This window comes from Ailuropoda melanoleuca, chromosome 2 (assembly GCF_002007445.2).
Source record: "Ailuropoda melanoleuca isolate Jingjing chromosome 2, ASM200744v2, whole genome shotgun sequence".
NCBI lineage: Eukaryota > Metazoa > Chordata > Mammalia > Carnivora > Ursidae > Ailuropoda > Ailuropoda melanoleuca.
Genome location: NC_048219.1, coordinates 185,055,202 through 185,061,201, shown reverse-complemented (window position 1 = coordinate 185,061,201; position 6,000 = coordinate 185,055,202).

Below are 6,000 nucleotides of genomic sequence, written 5' to 3'. Positions count from 1 at the left end.
CTTTAAATATATATATATATATATATCACCAACCTCCTGATAAAATCAAGTGTCGTGATAAAACGAGGTAATCCACTTCATAAAGTATCCCACTTACGAAGCACTCTCCAACTCTTAGCTATTGTCGTTAGTAACAGTAATAGTGTGTCTCATGCTGAACTTTGCTTACTTTTTCAAAACTCCGATTGACATTGGAAGCTCAACATCTGAGGAGCAAGAACTTTTACTGGGTTAAAAGTTCAACGGAGAGATAAGTACACAGAAAGAAGGAAGTCAAGATGTGTATGGTGATAAAGTGAAGGCAGTGGATTCAAGCCTGAGAAAACATACCAAGAATGAGTAGGGCTTAGAAAGAAAGTGATTTGTGAAGCTTCTTCTAGTGGTGGAGAGAAGGCCAGAGGAGGCATGTGCATCAACGCAGGAATAGTATAAATTAGAACTTGACATAATGAGCTCTTACAAGTTATCCTTAGAAGAGGCTTTGAATTAGATTATAATGAGATTTATTTGTAGGGACTAAAAGAAGCCATCAAAAATTATTTTCTTTTATTTCATAAACCAGATTAGAAATATTGTATATTGCATGTATTTTATGTTTCAGCTAAAAAGAAAAACTCAGGTAATTCACATATTCTGATGAATTTTCTTTCTCCTTAATACCAAGCCTTGGCAAAATAATATGGTTGGATGGGATGATCTCTAAGGCCGACTACAACCTTTAAGATTACTTCTATCTCTGACATTCTATGACATTTAAAAAAAATTGTTTTCCTAAGAAGATTTCCAAGGTTAGCAACACCCTTCTTTTAAGGAGTTTTCCTCAATGGGATGTCACTTAGAGTTTAATGGGACTAATTTGGCCTACATAGTCAATTTTAAAAGAAATTTCTGTTCTTGTGCCAACCAGTTTGGCTTTTGACAGGCAAAAGAGCTCCGATCCTGCCAATTTTCCCCAGGAGCATGGCCCTTTAAGCCGTGCCTCCGGCTGAAAATCACCTGCAGACACGGGTTGCTTAGCTGACAAGATCGGCAGTTGAATGAGGCATTCCTGGGCTGTCAAAAAAAGAGCAAATCCACCTGGTCTTCTAGGCTATCCAGCAGTCTCTGAGAGCTTCTTTCCAATCTGTGCTAAGAGGACAATCAGATTTAGAGGGAAACAGTGTTCCACTACCCCCGGTCTCAGGCACCCTTGAAGATGAATTTCGTATCAAGGAAGTTCATTCCAAGAGGCAAAGCAAATACACGGGTATTTTCAACAGCAACTCCTCCTTTATCTTCCTCCAGTGGAGGCAGGGTCATTTCTCGTTAAACTCCAGCTGCTTTTCATGCATTTTACACTTCTTCCTATGGAAAGGGGTGGTCTTAGCGACCGAGGGCAGGGCAGCCATAATTAACTGGGGCCAACCTAGCAGAAGCTGAACGACTGGGATTCGGAATGGGTCTTCCCCTGACAAATTAGCTAAAGTATCACCAGTTGGCTAGGATAGATTCCATTTTTATCTATCCTCTAAAGCTGGGGGTGAAGGAGAGCACATCAGATTAGACCAGGGATTGACCCCTGGAACACACTTCTGCGACCACCGTGTTTTTGCACATTGAACTTAATTGATTTGAGAGGACTTGCCCTAGAGCAGAGGCACGGGGAGGCCATCAAGCAGCTGGTGGCCTCCGTGTCGGCCCCTGGAAGATGTTACTTGCCCTGGTTAAGACGTGTACTTAGACTTGGACTTGATTCAGTCTACGCACCACTTCGTACTGTACATATGTTACCTGGGCAAGCTACTTAATTTCTCTCTATGTTCATCTTCCCCCTCTAAAACTAGAATAATAGTCAAATCTTCTTCATAGCGTTGTAGTAAGGGTGAGACGAAGAATCTAAATGCTCAAAACTCACCAGTTATTATTATTATTATTATTTTTAAAGATTTTATTTATTTATTCAACACAGAGACAGCCAGCGAGAGAGGGAACACAAGCAGGGGGAGTGGGAGAGGAAGAAGCAGGCTCATAGCGGAGGAGCCTGATGTGGGGCTCGATCCCATAACGCCGAGATCACGCCCTGAGCCGAAGGCAGACGCTCAGCCGCTGTGCCACCCAGGCACCCCTCACCAGTTATTATTAAGGTTTGGACATTATCTTCTTTACTTTTATATTTTTTATCCTTGAACCCAGGCTTCTTGGCCCCAAGTCAAATCAGATGGAAGGCAAGGGGAAGGGACAGACAAGGCTAGCTTTCAGACACTGCAATCAAAAGATTATCAGGACAGGGGAAATCCTTTTATGAGAGATGAGAGTGAAACCAAAGATAATTATTAGGCTTAAAACTCCAGAGACAAAGAAGATGGTGGTATTAAGGAATGGGAAGTTAGGACAGGAAAATTCTTTGAGACAGAAGATGAGGTGTTTAATTGCTGATATATAGACGTTGAGACAGTGATGGGGCATCCAGAGCAACTCTCCAGCAGGCAAATGCAAAAATTGGGAAAATAATTTTTTTGTTTATTAGTAGAAATTACCTTAAAAATCTGAGTCTGACTTTGATGACTTTATGTTGATATTTTGCTCTAGATTTTTAATAGTACGCCGTGTCTTTTCCCTGTTCAGCATTTGAAGGCATTTTTAACTTAGTTTTTCAATTATGCTTTTCTTTTTGGAGGAGTTTTACATTATAATTTAGGGGACAGGATTTAATTGCTTTTCCCTAAGAATTTTACCCTTTTCTGAACATGTTTTGATCTTTATTTTAACAAAATGTTAGCAGACTTAATGAACAAAGTACACTTCCAGGAGTTCAGGAATTCTAACTACACAGGAGGGAGTTCATGGACTAGCAATACAAAATCTCTCAAAATGGAAGTCCATTAGGAAAATGTCTCCCTTTTAAGAGATGTTCTGAGAATAATCCTATTAGGCTAGAAGCCTGCTAAGCTTATCAACTCCAGACACATTTCTCTACAAAGGGGAGAAAATCCAAACAGAATTAATGTGACAAGTAAATGTTGATAGAAAATATATATTTAACCTCAGAAAATAATCATCACATTATATCCAAACGTCAGTTTCACGCCAGGAAAAATGTGATGACCTTTTAAGATCTAAGCTTTGATAGCATGAAAAATGTTAAAATGAAACATTTTTCATTTTAGATGAAAAATGAAAAATTCAGTCTAGCTTCAAATAGTTGGATCAGTGTGATCCTTAAATAGTCATACATATTTTTTTTAATTAAGGGGAGAATGCCTTTCTATACTTACTGAATATTTACCAATTCTGATATTCTTCATTATTTCCTGAAAATTTGGGTTTCCATCTGGTTTCATTTCCCTTCAGCCTAAAGAACTTGCCCTAGCATTTTTGGTAGTACGAGTCTGGAGGTTGTGAAATCTTAATATTCTGTTATCTGAAAATGTCTTTATTTGACCTTGATTTTGAAAGATATTTTTGCTGGAGATAAAATTTTATGTTGACTAAAAAAAAAAATCTTTCAGTACTTTAAAGATAATTACCTCTGATGAGAAGGCAACGGTCATTTGAATATTGCTCCTTTATGTGCAATGTGTCGTTTTTCTTGGTGGTGAAGATATTTTTCTTTATCTTTGGTTTTCACCAAATTGACCATGATGTGTGTAGGTATAGGTCTCTTTGTATTAACACTGCTTGGTGCTCACTGTATATTTATGGCTTTTATTAAATTAGTAAGAATTATAGCCATTATTTCCTAAGACATTTTTTCCTACCCCCATAGTTTCTCTTCTCTTCTTCTGGGACTCACATTGTGCACAGTGTAGACATTTTGATATTATTCCACTGGTCCTAAGGTTCTGTTCCTTTCTTAATTTTCAATCTTCTACTCTTTTTTAGATTGGATGATTTCTATTGATCTATTTTCAAGTTAGCTGACTTCTCCTCTGGCATCTCTGCTGAGCTCATCCAGCAACATTTTTATTTCAGAGATAGCATTTTCTAGCATTGGATTCCTTTTTAGAGTTTCTATTTTTCGGTTGAGGTATCTGAGTTTTCCCACAATATGAGAATATTCTCCTTTACATCCTCGGGCATAATTATAACAGCTGGTTTAAATCCTAGTCTGCTAATTGCCCAACACCTGTGTCATCTCAGGATTGGTCTGCACTGATTGTCTTCTCTTTTGAGAATGGTCTGTGTTTTCTAATTTATTTGTACGTTGAGCAATTTTGTATTGTATCCTCAATATTGTGGAAAATGTTATAGAAATTCTTGGTTCTCTTATGTTCCTTTGAAGAATATAGATTTTTAAAAAAAAATCAGGCTGATAACTTGGCTAAGCTGAGACTGAAAATTTTTGTTTGCTCTGTCGTAGTTGGCAGCTCAAATAGCAATTCCCTTCATTTGTCCTTGTGACAGCCTTCCATCAGAAAGTTATAAAAACTGGAATTTTACCCAGTGTCTGTTTTAATAAATATTGTCTCCACTCCATTTTTGGCCTGCTTTTGTTCACCCTCCAGTACCTTTATTTGGGTGTTTTTAGCTCTTGTCCAGAGTTGATAGTTGTTCTTTACTGGAGGGTCAGTCTGACAGGAGCCGCTCAACCTTAGCAGAAGTTGAACTGCACCGCCTCTTCCCCGCTCTGCTGCAAATGGAATGGCTCTTTCCACTAACTCATTGTCTTGAACGCTCTCAATTTTTTTTTTCCATTGCCTTCCTGAAAATAGAGCATGGTCTTGCATAAGAGAAGGATAGAATGTTTGAGCAGATGACAAGAAAGTAGGCACTCTGTTAGTCGCTGTTCTCTGCACATCATTAAACGGCAAGGAATTTGCCTTTATCTCTGGGTAGGTAACACCTCAGGAGGGAATGCACTGAGTGTATTAGGCAGATAGAAGTAAAATGTAGTGCAAGTCTCAACTGCAGAGATTTGAAATCTGCTGCTTTTCTTTACGCTGGGAAGGCTGATACTATCTCTTTGACTAGAAAGCCACAGGTGATAAGTATAAGGACATGAATTTATAAAAAATTAAATACAATACACTAGTCACTATTATCTTGTAGAGCATTTCGCAAGTTTTGTTTAGATGAACACGTACCCCAGGATATTTCCTTTGCAAAGGGCTATGTGGTGGAATAAGTTTGAAAAAAAAACTACTTGGGGAATAGGAATGTGGGTTTATTACCACCCACAAATTATAGATTTACCAAGAGTGAGAGTACAGTAAAAGTCCTCTCAGTACTGGTTAGCTAAGCTGAACATGATTAGTTCATTCTTGGATGATTCAGAAAGTACATCCAGATCTTTCTTCGTCTTGTTTTCCCTTTCTACATTCTCTGCCTAGGTAATTTCATCCATTTCCATGGCTTTAAATGCCATCGATGAGCTGATGACTCCCACATTTATCTTTTTAGTCAAAACCCCTTCTCTGAGTACATTCAAAGAGCCCTGACAGTTCCTTTTTGATGTTTCATAACATTTCAAAATTAACATTTCAATCCAGAAATTTTAATTGTACCCCTCATCTCCAAATAGTCTTCTACCAGTCTTTCCCATTTCATCAAATGGCATCACCATTTACTTACGTTGTAAGTCTAGAGTCGTCATTGACTTTTCCATTACATCTGACCCATTAGTGAGTTCTGGTTGCTATTGATTTTCCTCCAAAATATATCTTGACCCCATCCACCAGTCCAAGACATGACTATCAGTTGTAAATAGGGAGGGAAACATGTTTATCATGTTATTCTCTGAGAAATTAAAGCCCTATGAATGATTCTCATGCCTAAGATTTACTATTTTATATTTTTTATTTCCTCATTATTAGCTGCATTAATGAAGAGTAGGAAATCTAAAATCCCCTATGATAATTTAGTTCAGAAAGCTATGACTCTATACCATATCCAGCCTGTCGTGTGTTTTTGAAAATGAAGTTTGATGGGAACACAGATGAACCCATTCTTTTAAATATGGCCTATGGCTGTTTTCATGTTTCCACAGCAGAGTTGACTAGCTGTGACAGAGACTGTATGACC